At 38.5% G+C, this 19,241-nt stretch overlaps 1 long non-coding RNA gene across 1 annotated transcript in view; it reads right to left on the bottom strand.

The window, feature by feature from the left end:
* The window catches only part of LOC134736673 (uncharacterized), a 66,643-nt gene that overhangs the window by 44,025 nt on the left and 3,377 nt on the right, over positions 1-19,241 (bottom strand). The gene's annotated exons all lie outside the window — the stretch shown is intronic.

Here is a 19,241-nt window from a genome sequence, read left to right as displayed (position 1 = left end):
AAATGGGCTAAATGCTCCAATTAAAAGACACAGACTTGCAAACTGGTTAAGGAGTCAGGACCCATCAGTGTGCTGTATTCGGGAAACCCATCTCACGTGGAGAGACACACACAGACTCCAAAATAAAGGGACGGAGGAAGATCTATCAAGCAAATGGAAAACAAAAAAAGGCAGGGGTTGCAATCCTAGTCTCTGATAAAATAGACTTTAAACCAGCAAAGATCAGAAGAGACAAAGAAGGCCATTACATAATGGTAAAGGGATCAATTCAACAAGAAGAGCTAACTATCCTAAATATACATGCACCCAACACAGGAGCACCCAGATTCATAAAGCAAGTCCTCAGTGACCTACAAAGGGACTTAAACTCCCACACAATAACAATGGGAGATTTTAACACCCCACTGTCAACATTAGACAGATGAACGAGACAGAAAGTTAACAAGGATATCCAGAATTTGAACTCAGCTCTGCACAAAGTGGACCTAATAGACATCTACAGAACTCTCCACCCCAAATCAACAGAATATACATTTTTTTCAGCACCACACCACACCTATTCCAAAATTGACCACATAGTTGGAAGTAAAGCTCTCCTCAGCAAATGCAAAAGAACAGAAATTATAACAAACTGTCTCTCAGACCACAGTGCAATCAAACTAGAACTCAGGATTAAGAAACTCACCCAAAACCGCTCAACTACATGGAAACTGAACAACCTGCTCCTGAGTGACTACTGGGTACATAATGAAATGAAGGCAGAAATAAAGATGTTCTTTGAAACCAATGAGAACAAAGACACAACATACCAGAATCTCTGGGACACATTCAAAGCAGTGTGTAGAGGGAAATTTATAGCACTAAATGCCCACAAGAGAAAGCAGGAAAGATCCAAAATTGACACCCTAACATCACAATTAAAAGAACTAGAAAAGCAAGAGCAAACACATTCAAAAGCTAGCAGAAGGCTAGAAATAACTAAAATCAGAGCAGAACTGAAGGAAATAGAGACACAAAAAACCCTTCAAAAAATTAATGAATCCAGGAGCTGGTTTTTTGAAAAGATCAACAAAACTGATAGACTGCTAGCAAGACTAATAAAGAAGAAAAGAGAGAAGAATCAAATAGATGCAATAAAAATGAAAAAGGGGATATCACCACTGATCCCACAGAAATACAATCTACCATCAGAGAATACTACAAACACCTCTATGCAAATAAACTAGAAAATCTAGAAGAAATGGATAAATTCCTCGACAAATACACCTTCCCAAGACTAAACCAGGAAGAAGTTGAATCTCTGAATAGACCAATTACAGGTTCTGAAATTGTGGCAATAATCAATAGCTTACCAACCAAAAAGAGTCCAGGACCTAATGGATTCACAGCCGAATTCTACCCGAGGTACAAGGAGGAACTGGTACCATTCCTTCTGAAACTATTCCAATCGATAGAAAAAGAGGGAATCCTCCCTAACACATTTTATGAAGCCAGCATCGTCCTGATACCAAAGCCTGGCAGAGACATAACCAAAAAAGAGAATCTCAGACCAATATCCTTGATAAACATTGATGCAAAAACCCTCAATAAAATACTGGCAAACTGAATCCAGCAGCATGTCAAAAAGCTTATCCACCATGATCAAGTGGGCTTCATCCCAGGGATGCAAGGCTGGTTCAACATATGCAAATCAATAAATGTAATCCAGCATATAAACAGAACCAAAGACAAAAACCACATGATTATCTCAATAGATGCAGAAAAGGCCTTTGACAAAATTCAACAACCCTTCATGCTAAAAACTCTCAATAAATTAAGTATTGATGGGACATTTCTCAAAATAATAACAGCTATCTATGACAAACCCACAGCCAATATCATACTGAATGGGCAAAAACTGGAAGCATTCCCTTTGAAAACTGGCACAAGACAGGGATGCCCTCTCTCACCACTCCTATTCAACATAGTGCTGGAAGTTCTGGCCAAAGCAATCAGGCAGGAGAAGGAAATAAAGTGTATTCAATTAGGAAAAGAGGAAGTCAAATTGTCCCTGTTTGCAGATGACATGACTGTATATCTAGAAAACCCCATTGTCTCAGCCCAAAATCTCCTTAAGCTGATTAGCAACTTCAGCAAAGTCTCAGGATACAAAATCAATGTACAAAAATCACAGGCATTCTTGTACACCAATCACAGACAAACAGAGAGCCAAATCATGAGTGAACTCCCATTCACAATTGCTTCAGAGAGAATAAAATACCTAGGAATCCAACTTACAAGGGATGTGAAGGACCTCTTCAAGGAGAACTACAAACCACTGCTCAATGAAATAAAAGAGGATATAAACAAATGGAAGAACATTCCATGCTCATGGGTTGGAAGAATCAATATCGTGAAAATGGCCATACTGCCCAAGGTAATTTATAGATTCAATGCCATCCCCATCAAGCTACCAATGACTTTCTTCACTGAATTGGAAAAAACTACTTTAAAGTTCATATGGAACCAAAAAAGAGCCCGCATCGCCAAGTCAATCCTAAGCCAAAAGAACAAAGCTGGAGGCATCACGCTACCTGACTTCAAACTATACTACAAGGCTACAGTAACCAAAACAGCATGGTACTGGTACCACAACAGAGACATAGATCAATGGAACAGGACAGAGTCCTCAGAAATGATGCCGCATATCTACAACTATCTGATCTTTGACAAACCTGACAAAAACAAGAAATGGGGAAAGGATTCCCTATTTAATAAATGGTGCTGGGAAAACTGGCTAGCCATATGTAGAAAGCTGAAACTGGATCCCTTCCTTACACCTTATACAAAAATTAATTCAAGATGGATTAAAGACTTAAATGTTAGACCTAAAACCATTAAAATCCTACAAGAAAACCTAGGCAATATCATTCAGGACATAGGCATGGGCAAGGACTTCATGTCTAAAACACCAAAAGCAATGGCAACAAAAGCCAAAATTGACAAATGGGATCTAATTAAACTAAAGAGCTTCTGCACAGCAAAAGAAACTGTCATCAGAGTGAACAGGCAACCTACAGAATGGGAGAGAAAATTTTTGCAACCTATTCATCTGACAAAGGGCTAATATCCAGAATCTACAATGAACTCAAACAAATTTACAAGAAAAAAACAAACAACCCCATCAAAAAGTGGGCGAAGGACATGAACAGACACTTCTCAAAAGAAGACATTTATGCAGCCAAAAAACACAAGAAAAAATGCTCATCATCACTGGCCATCAGAGAAATGCAAATCAAAACCACAGTGAGATACCATCTCACACCAGTTAAAATGGCCATCATTAAAAAGTCAGGAAACAACAGGTGCTGGAGAGGATGTGGAGAAATAGGAACACTTTTACACTGTTGGTGAGACTGTAAACTAGTTCAACCATTGTGGAAGTCAGTGTGGCGATTCCTCAGGGATCTAGAACTAGAAATACCATTTGACCCAGCCATCCCATTACTGGGTATATACCCAAAGGACTATAAATCATGCTGCTATAAAGACACATGCACACGTACGTTTATTGCGGCACTATTCACAATAGCAAAGACTTGGAACCAACCCAAATGTCCAACAACGATAGACTGGATTAAGAAAATGTGGCACATATACACCATGGAATACTATGCAGCCATAAAAAATGATGAGTTCATGTCCTTTGTAGGGACATGGATGAAACTGGAAAACATCATTCTTAGTAAACTATCGCAAGGACAACAAACCAAACACCGCATGTTCTCACTCATAGGTGGGAATTGAATAATGAGAACTCATGGACACAGGAAGGGGAACATCACACACCGGGGACTGTTGTGGGGTGGGGGGAGGGGGGAGGGACAGCATTAGGAGATACACCTAATGCTAAATGACGAGTTAATGGGTGAAGCAAAACAACATGGCACATGGATACATATGTAACAAACCTGCACACTGTGCACATGTACCCTAAAACCTAAAGTATAATAATAAAAAATAAAATAAAAAAAGAGCATGGATTAATATTTTTATAATGTAAGAGTATGAAACACCTTTCTAAGCATGACAGAAAATCTGGAAGCCCCAAAGAAAAATATTGACAAATTGTACCACACCATATCAGGTAAGATATCTGTATGATTAGAAACATAATAAAGCAAGTCATGATTGGATGCAGTGGCTGATACCTGTAATCCTAGCACTTTGGGAGGCTGAGGCGGGTTGATCACCTGAGGTCAGGAGCTCGAGACTAGCCTGGCCAACATGGTGAAACCCCATCTCTACTAAAAATACAAAAATTAGCTGGGTGTGGTGGTGCATGCCTTTAATCCCAGCTAATTGGGAGGCTGAGGCAGGAGAATCGCTTGAACCCAGGAAGCAGAGGCTACAATGAGCCCAGATTGTGCCACTGCACTCCAGCCTGGGCATAAGAGTGAGACTCCATCTCAAAATAAAAATAAAAATAAAAAAATAAAGCAAGTCAAAAGAGGAACTGGAACAATACCTGCAGCACATGTGACATTTAACAACGAAAAGAGAGTTTCCTGGATGTGCAGACTTCTCTTCCAAGTTTGTACCTGACATCCAATAGTCTATTCATCATCTATACATGCATTACACACATCATAAACTCAACATGTCCCAAACTGAATGTATAATATTCTTCCCCAAAACTGCTCTTCTTTCAGTGTCCCCTGTTGTTAAATAGCAACACTATTATCAAGTTGTTTAGATGAGAAATCGAGGCATCGGTTGACAAATTCCTTTCCCTTCCTCTCCTAACCTTCATTAATCATGCTATAAATTCTTCCTGCTAACCACATTTGAGTAATCCAATGTGACAATCTTCCTTGTTGCCTCCTTCATCTCTGGCCTCAATTATATAATAAACTTCTAACTGCTGTCCTGGTATCTGCTCCCATTCCCATTCTTTATGCAGCAGCCAAAGTTCTGTTTTAACAAAATAAATCTGATTGTGCCATCTCCTGCTTCCAGTTGCACAAAGGTTAAAGTCTAGTATTCTGAACTTGGCCTGTAAAGTCCTGGGTAATATTTATCCTTGTCTTCTTTCACTCACCCTTGCTTACCTTTCCCATCTTTCTGTCCCTCAAACTTGTCAGATACCTTCCCAACATATAGTAGTATCTGTCTGGAAAGCTCTTTTTCTCATTCTTCAGCTGGCAGATTATATCTCATCCTTCTTCTTTATTAAATGGCACCCACTACCAGACTAGGTTAGATTTTTCTTTAAAAAATGCCTAAAGGTAATGTTAAAAGAGCTCAAAAGACTGAATGAGAAGGTATCTCACAAATTGCAGGAGTCCATCCCACAGACCTTGACCCCGCGATGGATGAATAATGTACCCTGACACAGATATTATGCTTGTCAGTCCAGCTGAGCATCTGGGCCACTACAGACTCCAAGGAGAGTGTTGTAAAGAGTAGCAGCCACAGTCTCCACTCACTGGCCCTGCCCGCATTTATTCAGCATACATTAAATGACAAAAGTCTCAAGTAAACACCACTAGAAGGTAATTACCTTTGCAGTTGCTGGACCTCCCCACTCCCCCGGAGTAATCACGCATCCCCCATGGTCAAAACAAGCTATTTAGATAGACTTCTCTACATTTCTATGTTAATTACCCATGCTATAGCTCAAAGAGGATTAGGCTGCCTTCAACCATAACTCTATCCCGAGGCTTTTGCAAAAACCTGCTGGCCTTCCAAGAAGGTTTGTGTTTATTTTACAATTTTTCCCACCATCCTGACTGAACCCCTACAACAAATGACAAAATACCAACAGCTAATAAACATGAAAATGTTCAACACCATTAATAACTACAAATGCAAATACAAATTTGAAGAATGAAATATTTCCTACTGACAGATTGGTAAAGTTTACACACAATATTGGCAAAGGTGTGTATAGACATAAATTTGGATGGCAACTTGACCGTATCTGCTACATTTTAAAAAAATATTAAGTGGTCATTTGCTCTGAGTCAACAATGATAGAGTTTGCAAAGTACTAGGAGTTTGGTGCAGCTCGATAGAGGAGAAACTGTTGAAAATGAAAGCGTTAGCTACTTGTGCCAAAGATTAAAAAGAGCAAGGTGGACCATAAGAGATGGGCAATGTGGTTTTAAAACAGTGAGTTGTGTGGGGAGGGAAGGATAAAAAGGGAAACCACAGCTACTTGGGAGGCTGAGGCAAGAGGATCACTTGAGTCCAGGAGTTTGGGGCAAACATGGACAATGTAGCGAGACCTCATCTCTAAAAAGGGAAACCAAAGAGGACAGAGTTCCTGATGCTTAACGGCATCTGAATGAACTGATAAGCAACAGTAGGGAAGAAGTAAAGGACTGTTTTATACAATCTTATAGATTCCACATGTATTTAAAAAACTTATTTTGCTATAATTTGAAATTATAGGAAAGTTGCAAGAATAGAACAAAGAACATTCACATATTCATTTTCCAATTTTTAAAATCTTTCACCACATTTGCTTTATTATTTATCACCTATCTTTGTATAGATGTATATATACACATATAAAACACATAATTCATTTGTTCTGAACCATTTTGGATTAGGCTTCATGCGTCATGCTTTTATATCTCCTTATACTATGTATTTTTCTTAAGTACAAAAACATTCTCCACATGATTATAATCTAGTTATCAAATTCAGGAAACATAATACTAATACAATACTTTAATCTACAATCCATATTCCAATTTTGTCAATGTCCCAATAATGTCCTGTATAGCATTTTTCCCTCCAGCACAGGATCTAGTCTAGGATCATATATTTCATTTAATTGCCATGCCTTTGTATTCTTCTTTATTCAGAAACAGTTTTCTAGACTTTAAAAGAATCTTTCATGATATTGCCATTTTTGAAGAATACTGGTCAGTTTAGAAAATGTTTTTCAGGCCAGATGCAGTGGCTCACTCCTGTAATCACAGCACCTTGGGAGGCCAAAGAGGACAGATTGCTTGACCCAGGAATTCAAGACCAGCCTAGGCAACATGGTGGAAACCCCCGTCTCTACAAAAAATACAAAAATTAGCCAGGCATGGTGGTGCACATCTGTAGTCCCAGCTACTTGGGAAGCTGAGATGGGAGGATCGCTTGAGCCCAGGAGAGAGGTTGTAGTGAGCCGTGATTGCACTACTGCACTTCAGCCTGGGCAGCAAAGCAAGACCCTGTCTCAAAAAAAAAAAAAAAAGAAAGAAAGAAACTGTTTTTCAGTTTTGGTTTGCCTGATGATTCCTTGTAATTAGATTTTAGTTATGCAGCCCTGGTCAGATACTTTGTAAGTGATATTGTATCCTTCTCAAAGTATTTGGAAGCATACAAAGTCTATCCCTCATGGGTGATGTCAATTTTGATCCTGCTCTCAAGCACTGTGAAACAAACCTAACCTGCCACATTTCACTGATGCTGGTGAAAGATGCTGGTCTGACTTCTTGAGTCAGACACAAAGGATATTATTATTCATGGTGCTGCTGGGAGTATGAGAAGCAGCATATTTACATCCATTCTCGATGTCCCCAAGTTCCACAGGGATAATGCAAATAGGTTCTGATGAGTAGCCACATACGCAGTGGGTTGCAATACAGGAGAAAGACCTTGAGCTTAGGGAACTTAAATGTTTTATAATGAACAATAAACATTATTTTGTTTTCTTATGCAGGGAGAAACTGTCTATCTTCTAAAGCTGTTTGCAATAAAAACATTACTTAAAAGGGAATCCAGAACAAAATGCAGCATGTTTCTGCTCATGAGATTTGCAGAAATAGTGGGGATCCATGGAAAATTTTCTGCCAACACCTGGTCAAGATGTTGCATGTTTTCTCCACTGTATAGTCATTATTTACTTTTATCATACTTATCATCCCTCTAGATTAGGCATCTATTGATGACCTTCACCCAAAGTCCTTTTTATAGTGATAGTTGCTATATTGTTTTAGTCTTGTTATTATACTCCAGATGGATTCTGTACTTTTGTTGTAATTGTTTGGTGGATATTGTATTCTTTCTTATCTGGGAAGCAGTAACACTGCTTTTGAGGAGAGAAAGTAATACTCCAAAATAAAAAAAGAAATAAATTAAGCCATTCCTAAGGGACTGAGAAAATCAAATAATCATGGGGAATAAAACTTGCATGTGTCATTTTTAATTATAAAGGTCTTAAACTCAGAATTTAAAAACTGTTCAATAAAATTTTAATTTTTTAATCTTAAGCCTATATTAGTTTCCAATTGGTTTCATTTCTTTTGAAGATGAATGCCTGTAACTAAAACTACCACCCCATTTAGAAAAACAATTATTCTTTCTCTTCCCCCTCACTTCTTTCTATGCTGAGCTTTTAATAATGCTTAACTTACATGCATTGCTTAAAGAACTCCAGGAACGGGCCTTGAAAAACCAAGCATGAAATCAAGGTTGTGGAATGTTTCACCCCAGGAAGAAAGAATTCCATCTGTGTGTAGTTCATCTATATTCTGGTTGCAATCAAGCAGACACCAGCTAGATCACTAGTTGGCTCACTGCTCAAGATAGTCATCAAGACCAGACATACCACCCCTCACGTAGTCAACTCTTGTGCATAGTCCATATCCCTGCTTCCCATAAAAACTCTCTAGCTAGCCTGAGAAACTTGAGATGATCTTTGTGACATGAGTCCACCATCTCCTCTGGTTGTTGGCTCCTGAATAAACCTGCTTTTTCTCCCAACAACTCTTCTCTCTCAAGTTTGGCTTTTGAGCTGTGAGCAGGTAAACCTGAGTTTTGTTATGTGCCTATGTTTAGTTGTTTATGTTTAAAGTTATTATCAAGAGGGATTTTTAATGGTATTACATAGCTTTGCTTAGTATTTGGAATCCCACAGAATGCACTTAATATGCCAATGAAAAATAAAATGCCAATGGTGTCTTTGTTATCAGTGAGAAATTAATCAGGAAAAAATTTGAAAAGAGACATAATTGTTATGATCAAGTATTTAAAATGCAACTATGTAATATTATTTTTGTAGCTTAGATAATGAAAGTGATTTGTCCTTCCTCTACTAATAATTTTCAAAATATTTGTTTTGTTTTTATTGCTATTATTATGGAGTTATTTTGAATATGTGAATAATACCTGTTGAGAATACTGATCTACAAAATGTTATAGAAGAATAAACAGGAGGAGTACACACTACCCAATATTATGACATACTAGAGAGCTACAATAATCAAAACAGTGTGGTATTGGTGGAGAGATAAACACTTACATCAATGGAACCAGACAGTTTAGTAACAGACTCATACAAATATGCCCAATTGATTTTTTTTAATTTTATTTTTAGATGGAGTCTCGCTCTGTTTCCCAGGCTGGAGTGCAGTGGCACAATCCTGGCTCACTGCAACCTCTGCCTCCCCAGTTCAAGCGATTCTCCTGCCTCAGCCTCCCAAGTAACTGGGACTACAGGCGCCTGCCACCACACCTGGCTAATTTTTTGTATTTTTAGTAGAGACGGGGTTTCACCATGTTAGCCAGGATGGTCTCGATCTCCTGACCTCGTGATCCATCCGCCTTGGCTTCCCAAAGTGCTGGGATTACAGGCATGAGCCATTGCACCCAGCCCCAATTGATTTTTTTTTAAAGGTACAATAGCAATTTAATGAAAGGAGGATTGTTTTTTTCAATAAACGATGCTGCAGCAATTGGACATCCACAGGCAAAAAATGAACATGGAACAAACTTCACACATTATACATATGTTAACTCAAAATGAATCATGGCCTTAGATGTAAAACAAAAAACCGTAACACTGTTAGGGAAAAAAATATATGATACAGGGTGAGGTAGAGTTCGTTAGACCCGACACCAAAACCACAATTCATAGCAGGGAAAATGGACAAATGGCATTTCATCAAGTTTTTTTTTCTCTGTGAAACACTGCTAAGAGGAAGAGAAGACAAGCTACATCCTAGGAGAAAATATTTGCAAATCACATATCTGACAATGGACTTGTATCTAGAATATATGACAAACTCTCAAAATTCAACAGTAGAAAACCAAATAATTAGGAAAAGAGCAAAAGGAATGAACAGAGATTTCCCTCAAAAGGTTATTCAAATGGCAAATAAGCAAACAAAAAGATGTTCAATATGAGTAACCATTAGGGAAATTCAATTAAAAACCACAGTGAGATATCACTGTATACCAATCAAAATGGCTAAAATAGGGACATCGCCAAATGCTGGTGAGGATGCAGAGAAAGTGGATTGTTTATGCATTGCTGGTGGGAATGTAAAATGGTGCAACCACTCTGGAAAAAGTTTGGTAGTTTCTTTTAAAAAATAAACATCTGGTTGGGTGTGGTGGCTCAAGCCTGTAATCGCAGCACTTTGGGACGGCTTGAGTTCAGGAGTTCAAGACCAGCCTGACCAACATGGTGAAATCCCGTCTCTACTAAAAATACAAAAAATTAGCCGGGCATGGCGGCAGGGGCCTGTAGTCCCAGCTGCTCCGGAGGCTGAGACACAAGAATCACTTGAACCAAGGAAGCAGAGGTTGCAGTGAGCCGAGATTGGGCCAGTGTACTCTAGCCTGGGCGATGGAACAAATAAACAAACAATTTAAAAAATAAAAAAATAAAAATAAAAAAAATACAAGTACCACATGACATGGCCATTGCATTCTTGGCATTTATCGGGGAAATGAAAATTTATGTTCACACAGAAACCTGTATTTGAATGTTTATAGCTGTTTCATTCATAACAACAAAAAACTGGAAACAACCCAGATGTCCTTCAATGTATGAATGATTAAACAAACGAATGGGCGAATGGTTAAACATCTGTTATTTTTTGTTTTTTTTAATAGTAGTCATCAAATGGGTATGAGCTGGCATCTCATTGTAATTTTGACTTGATTTGCATTTCCCAAATGATTAGTAACATTGAGCACCTTTCTTTTTTCTTTTTTTGAGACCGAGTCTCACTCTGTCACCACGCTGGAGTGCATTGGGACGATCAGAGCTCACTATAGCCTCAAACTCCTGGGCTTAAAATCCTCGTGCCTCAGCCATCTGAGTAGCTGGGACTACACCATGCCTGGCTAATAATTTTATATTTTTAGATATGAGTTCTCACTATGTTGCCCAGGCTGGTCTTGAATTCCTGGTCTCAAATGATCCACCTGCCTTGGCCTCCCAAAGTGCTAGGATTACAGCTATGAGCCACTGCACTTGGCCCTCATATTCTTGGTCATTTTTATATCTTCTTGGGAGAAACATTTATTCAATACTTTTGCCTGTTTTTTGAATCTGGTTGTTTGGTTTCTTTTGTTGAGTCCTCTATATATTCTTTTAAGAGTTCTTTATATATTCAGGATAGCAATCTTTTATCATATAAATGATTTGCAAGTATTTTCTCCTGTTCTGTGGGTTGCCTTTTTACTCCGTTGATAATGTCTTTTCATGTATAGATTTCTAAAATTTTCATGAAGCCCGATTTATGTTTTTTTTTTCTTTTGTTGTCTGTGTCTCTGGTGTTATATCCAGCATGTGGCTATCCAGCTTCCCCAGGTTCATTTGTTGAGGAGCCTGTCCTTTCACCCATTGAATTCTCTTGGTTCCTTTGTCAAAAATCACTGGACTATAGATGCGAGAGTTTGCTTCTGGCTCTGTATTCTATTGTACTGGTCTATATTTTAGTTGAGTATGATGTTTACTGAGGGGTTTTCCATATATGGTTTTTATTGCATTGAGATAGTTTCCTTCTATTCTTAGTTTTTTTCATCACGAAAGTGTTCTGAGTTTTGTCAAATGGTTTTTGCATCAGTTAAAATAATCACGTGGTAATTTTCCTTTGTTCTGTTAATGTAGTATATTACATTAATCATGTTGTGTATATTGAACCATCCTTATAAGCCAGGAATAAATTCCATTTAAAATGGTGCTTAATTCTTTAATATGCTATTGGATTTGTTTTGCTAGTATTTTGTTGAGAATTTTTCCATCAGTGACCATAAGGAATACTGGTCTATAGTTTTATTTTCTTTTGGTGTCTTTGTCTTACTTTGGTATTAGGATGATTCTGGCCTCACAGAATGAGGCAGGAATTCTTTCTTCTCTTCAATTTTTTTTGGAAAACTTTGAGAAGAATTGGTATTAGTGCTTCATAAAATGTTCGGTAGAATTCACCAGTGAAGTCAGCAGGCCCAGGGCTTTTTTGTTGTTGTTGGAAGATATCTGATTAATGGTTCAACCTCCTTACTAGTTATAGGTCTATTCAGATTTTCTATCTCTTCATGGTTTAATCTAGGAAGGTCTTATGTTTCTAGGAATGTGTTCATTTTATCCAGGTTATTCAATTTATTAGTGTGCAGTTGTTCACAGTATATTACCTTTTTTATTTCTGTAGAATTAGTAGATCGGTCCACATTTTTTTTTTTTTTTGAGACGGAGTCTCACTCTGTCACCCAGGATGGAGTGCAGTGGCATGATCTTGGCTCACTGCATGCTCCGCCTCCTAGGTTCATGCCATTCTCCTGCCTCAGCCTCCTGAGTAACTTGGGACTACAGGCACCCGCCACCATGCCCGGCTAATTTTTTTTCTATTTTTAGTAGAGACAGGGTTTCACCATGTTAGCCAGAATGGTCTTGATCTCCTGACCTCGTGATCCTCCCGCCTCGGCCTCCCAAAGTGCTGAGATTACAGGCATGAGCCACCGCGCCCAACCAGATCTGTCCACACTCTCATTTCTAATTTCGGTAGTTTTAGTCTTCTCTATTTTATTTCTTAGTCCATCTAGCTGAAGGTTTTTCAGTTTTGTTAATCTTTTCAAAAAACCAACTTTGTGTTCATTGTTTTTCTCTATTATTTTTCTATTCTTTATTTCATTTATCTCTACTCTAATCTTTATATTATTTCCTCCCTCTGCCAGGTTTAGGTTTAATTTGTTCTTTTTTTCTAGTTCCTTGAGTTGTAAAAGATAGGTTATTTGAGATCATTCTTCTTTTTAATACAAGAATTTATAGCTATTAATTTTTCCTTTAGCACTGTTTTCACTGTGTCCCATAAGTTTTGGTATGTTCTGTTCTTGTTTTCATTTGTCTCTAAGTATTTTCTAATTTCCATTATGATTTCTTCTTTGATCTATTGGTTGTTTAAAAGTGTGCTGTAGCCAGGCGCGGTGGCTCACGCCTGTAATCCCAGCACTTTGGGAGGGTGAGTCGGGCGGATCATGAGGTCAGGAGTTCAAGACCAGCCTGGCCAATATAGTGAAACCCTGTCTCTACTAAAAATACAAAAATTAGCCAGGCGTGGTGGTGGGCACCTGTAACCCCAGCTACTCAGGAGGCTGAGGCAGGAGAATTTCTTGAACCCAGGAGGCAGAGGTTGCAGTGAGCCAAGATCATGCCACTGCACTCTAGCCTGGGCAACAGAGCAAGACTCCATCTTGAAAAAACAAAAAGTATGTTGTTTAATTTCCAGAAATTTGTGATTTGTTTTGTTTTCCTTCTGCCATTTATTTCTAGCTTCATTCTGTTGGGGTCATTCTGTTGGCAGTTCACTTCTTCATGGCCAACATAAGAATTACTCTTTTTGGTCAGCTGAAACAGAGTCTTATATAAAGCTCACAAGAGTGACTTTCCTATCACCTTTGCTATATAATGTAACCTAATCAAAGCAGCAACTACTGCCCACATCATACACAACTTTGGCCCATACTCAAAGGGAATAGGTTGTACAGGGCAAGTACACCAGAGAGTTGGAATCTTGAGGGCTATCTTAGAATTCTGCATACAGTAAATATCATAGGATATTTATAAAAATGTACATGGAAGATATAATAAAGACATTGTAACAAACACCTGAGTACCCACTATTCATTTTTAGAAAAAAAGTATTAAATTTGAAGTTCCATGTACCTATCCCACTTCCTGTCCATCGATCTTCAATCCTATTCATTAGTATGTGCTTTTCTTTATAGTTTTGCCACGTTTGTATCCCTCAACAATATATGATTTGTTTTGCATAGTTTAACCTTATGGAAATGAAATTATCTGTATGTATTGACAATATCATGGTTCTGGGATTCAACCATGTTGTTCATTTTCACTTCTGTGTAACATTTCGTGGTATGGATATACCATAGATTATATTCTACTCTATTATAGATGGATATTTCTGTTCTAATTTTTGGCTATTTCAAACAATCCTGGCCATGAACATTCTTTTACATGGCTCCGTATATCTTGTGGAAATGTTTCTGTAGGTTATATACGCAGATGTGTAATTGATGTGTTATGGTATATGTACAATTTCAACATCATTAGTATTGCCAAATTATTTTCTAAAATAAGCCTGGGAAACATGGCAAAATCTCATCTCTTCAAAAAATACAAAAAGTAGGTGGGTGTGGCAGAACGCACCTGTGGTCCCAGCTACTCAGGAGGCACAGGTGGGAGGATCACCTGAGCCTGGGGAGATCAAGGGTGCAGTGAGCTGTTATGCCACTGTACTCCAGCCTGAATGATAGAGTGAGACCTTATCTCAAATAAAAAAAAAAAGTTAGAATTTACAGTCTTATCACACCCTTGCTTTGCATCCTTGCCAACACCAAGAAATGAATTTCTACCAATGGCCAACATGAAATGGTATTTCATGGGAATTTTAATTTGTATTGTTCTGATTACAGCTGAGTTTAACATTTCCCCCTATTTTTCTATTGGGTTGCCTGTCTTCTTTATGCTTACAGTTCTTTATATACACTTGTACTAGTGTGTTGTCAACTATATGTGTTGCAAATATTTTTTTCTGCTCTGACATGCTATTTCAACTCTTTATGTTATATTGCAATAGAATTTCTTAACTTTGCTATAGGCATATATCAATTCTTTTATGGTTTGCACACTTTGAGCTTTATTTTACAAACTATTTCTTTACTTGAAGGTCATAAAGACATTCTCCTTTGTCATCTTCTACATGTTTTATACATTTGATTGTCAAATTATGAAATATTTTATATTTTGTCTAATGTGTATGATTTAACATAGGCATCAAATTTCACTCATTTTCAAATGAATAATCTTTTTTGTCCAGATTTAATGAAGTTATTTTGTATCCACTTATCACAGTACTGCTTTATCATTAATTGGATTTTTTTTTTTTTTTTTGAGACGGAGTCTCACTCTCTTGCCCAAGCTGGAGTGTAGTGGCGTGATCTCGGCTCACTGCAACCTCTGCCTCCTAGGTTCAAGTGATTCTCCTGCCTCAGCCTCCCGAGTAGCTGGGATTACAGGCATGAGCCACCACACCCAGCTAACTTTTGTATTTTTAGTAGACATGGGGTTTCACCATGTTGGCCAGGCTGGTCTCAAACTCCCTACCTCAAGTGATCCACTTGCCTTGGCCTCCCAAAGTGCTGGGATTATAAGTGTGAGCAACCGCACGTGGCCGGATTTCTATATACATGGACTACTTATTCTCTACCCTTTTTCTACTTGTTTATCCCTATGCCATTGCCAAAATGTCTATTATAAGTTCAAATCATGCTTGATGTCTAGTTGGAGAAGTTATTTCCCCTGGTTTTTCTTTTTCTGGAGTGTCTTAGCTATTCTTGGCCTTTTTATTTTCTATGTAACTATTAACATCAGCACGAAAAGTTTTATTTAAAAACAATTGGAGGATTAGATCCAAAAAGTCAGGAGCACTCCTGGGATCGTGGCGGACAGGAGGCAGGACTAGATTGCAGCTCCATATAGAGCAGCATTTGGAGGTTTGCATTGTGAATTTTAGCTCCAGATTGATTGCAACAACAAACCAGCAATCCCAAGAGGACCCACAGACCCTCTGAAGGAAGTGGACTGCTGCGGGGACATGGTGGAAGTGAGACCTGCCTTTAGCTTTGCGTGGGAGCTGGGCGAGGCCTGTAACTGCTAGCTTTCCCCCATTTCCCTGACAACCTGCATTACTCAGCAGAGGCAGCCATAACCCTCCTAGATATACAACTCCAGTGACCTGGGAATCTCACCCCCATCCCCCACAGCAGCTGCAGCAAGGCCTGCCCAAGGAGAGTCTGAGTTCAGACACACCTAGCCCCACCCCCATCTGATGGTCCTTCCCTATCCACCCAGGTAGAAGACAAAAGGCATATAATCTTGGGAGTTCTAGGGCTCTGCCCACTGCGGGTCCCTCTCCACACTACTATAGCTGATGCTTTCTGGAAAGCACCACCTCCTGACAGGAGGCCAATCAGCACAAAAACAGAGCATTAAACCACCAAAGCTAAGGACCCTCAGGGAGTCCATTGCACCCTCCACCACCTACACCAGAACAGGTGCTGGTATACACAGCTGAGAGACCCATAGATGGTTCACATCACAGGACTCTGTGCGGAGAACCCCCAGTACCAGCCCAGAGCTGGGTAGACTTGCTGGGTGGCTAGGCCCAAAAGAGGCAACAATCACTGCAGTCGGGCTCACAGGAAGCCACATCCATAGGAAAAAGGGGAGGGTACTAAATCAAGGCAATACCCCGTGGGACAAAAGAATCTGAACAACAGCCTTCAGCCCTAGACCTTCCCTCTGACAGAGCCTACCCAAATGAGAAGGAACCAAAAAACCAACCCTGGTAATATGACAAAACAAGGCTCTGCAACACCCCCCAAAAATCACACTAGTTCACCAGCAATGGATCTAAACCAATAAGAAATCCCTGATTTACCTGAAAAAGAATTCAGGAGATTAGTTATTAAGCTAATCAGGGAGGGACCAGAGAAAACCGAAGCTCAATGCAAGGAAATAAAAAAAAAATACAGGAAGTAAAGTGAGAAATATTCAAGGAAACAGCTTCAAAAAGAAATCAAAAATTCAGGAAACTTTGGACACACTTTTAGAAATGCGAAATTCTCTGGAAAGTCTCAGCAATAGAATTGAATAAGTAGAAAACAGAAATTCAGAGCTTGAAGACAAGGTTTTTGAATTAACCCAAACCAACAAAGACAAAGAAAAAAGAATAAGAAAATATGAACAAAGCCTCCAAGAAGTCTGGGGTTATAGTAAACGACCAAACCTAAGAACAATCGGTGTTCCTGAGGAAGAAGAGAATTCTAAAATCTTGGAAAACATATGTAGGGGAATAATCAAGGAAGTCTTCCCCAGCCTTACTAGAGACCTAGACATTCAAATACAAGAAGCATAACAAACTCCTGGGAAATTCATCGCAAAATAGATCTTTGCCTAGGCACATTGTCATCAGGTTATGCAAAGTTAAGATGAAAGAATTTTAAGAGCTGTGAGACAGAAGCACTAGGCAACCTATAAAGGAAAACCTTTCATATTAACAGCAGATTTCTCAGCAGAAACCCTGCAAGCTAGAAGGGTGGGGCCCTGTCTTCAGCCTCCTCAAACAAAACAATTATCAGGCAAGAATTCTGTATCCAGCAAAAATAAGCATCACATACGAAGGAAAGATACAGTTGTTTTCAGACAAATATGTGATACACCACATAAACAGAATTAAAAACAAAAACCACATGGTCATCTCAATAGATGCAGAAATAGCATTTGATAAAATCTAGCATCCCTTTATGATTAAAACTCTCAGCAAAACTGGCATACAAGGGACATACCTTAATGTAATAAAAGCCATCTATGACAAAACCACAGCCAACATAATACTGAATGTAGAAAAGTTGAAAGCATTCCTGTAAGAACTGGAACAAGACAAGGATGCCCACTGTCACCACTCTTCTTCAATATAGTACTGGAAGTCCTAACCAAAGCAATCAGACAAGAGAAAGAAATAAAGGGCATCCAAATCGGTAAAAAGGAAGTCAAACTGTCCTTGTTTGCTGATGATATGATTGCTTACCTTGAAAACCCTAACAACTCCTCCAGAAAGCACCTAGAACTGATCAAAGAATTCAGCAAAGTTTCCGGATACCAGGTTAATGTACACAAATCAGTAGCTCTTCTATACACCAACAGCAACCAAGTGGAGAAGCAAATCAAGAACTCAACCCCTTTGACAATAGCTGCTAAATAAATAAATAAATAAATAAATAAAATATTTAGGAATATACCTAACAAAGGAGTCAAAAGACCTCTACAAGGAAAACTACCAAACACTGCTGAAATAAATCATAGATGACACAAACAAATGGAAACACATCCCATGCTCATGGATGGGTAGAAACAATATTGTGAAAATGACCATACTGCCAAAACCATTCTACAAATTCAACTCAATCCCCATCAAAATACCACCATCATTTGTCACAGAATTAGAAACAACAACTCTAAAATTCATATGGAACCAAAAAAGAGCCTGCATAGCCAAAGCAAGACTAAGCAAAAAGAACACATCTGGAGGCATCATACTACCTGATTTCAAACTATACTATAAGGTCATAGTCACCAAAACATCATGGAACTAGTATAAAAATAGGCACATAGACCAATGGAACAGAATAGATAACCCAGAAATAAACCCAAATACTTACAGCCAACTGATCTTCGACAAAGCAAACAAAAACATACAGTGGGGAAAGGACACCCTTTTCAACAAATGGTGATGGGATAATTGGCTAGCCACATGTAGGAGAATGAAACTGGATCCTCATCTCTCACCTCATACAAAAATCAACACAAGATGGATTCGGGACTTAAATCTAAGACCTGAAACTATAAAATTCTAGAAGATTACATTGGAAAAACCCTTCTAGACATTGGCTTAGGCAAGGATTTCATGACCAAGAACCCAAAAGCAAATGCAATAAAAACAAATATAAATAACTGGGACCTAATTAAACTAAAGAGCTTTTGCACGGCAAAAGGAACAGTCAGCAGAGTAAACGGACAACCCACAGAGTGAGAGAAAATCTTCACAATCTATACATGTGACAAAGGACTAATATTCAGAGTCTACAACGAATTCAAACAAATCAGTAAGAAAAAAACAATCCCATCAAAAAGCAGACTAATGATATGAATAGACAATTCTCAAAAGAAGATATACAAATGGCCAATAAACATATGAAAAAATGCTCAACACCACTAATAATCAGAGAAATGAAAATCAAAACTACAATTCGATACCACCTTACTCCTGCAAGAATGGCCATAATCAAAATATCAAAAAACAGTAGATGTTGGCATGGATGCAGTGAACAGGGAGTACTTCTACACTACTGGTGGCAATGTAAACTAGTACAACCACTATGGAAAACAGTGT

This window comes from Symphalangus syndactylus, chromosome 5 (assembly GCF_028878055.3).
Source record: "Symphalangus syndactylus isolate Jambi chromosome 5, NHGRI_mSymSyn1-v2.1_pri, whole genome shotgun sequence".
NCBI classification, from domain to species: domain Eukaryota; kingdom Metazoa; phylum Chordata; class Mammalia; order Primates; family Hylobatidae; genus Symphalangus; species Symphalangus syndactylus.
Note: the sequence above shows the minus strand (reverse complement) of the source record. Positions and strands in the feature narration are given on the sequence as shown.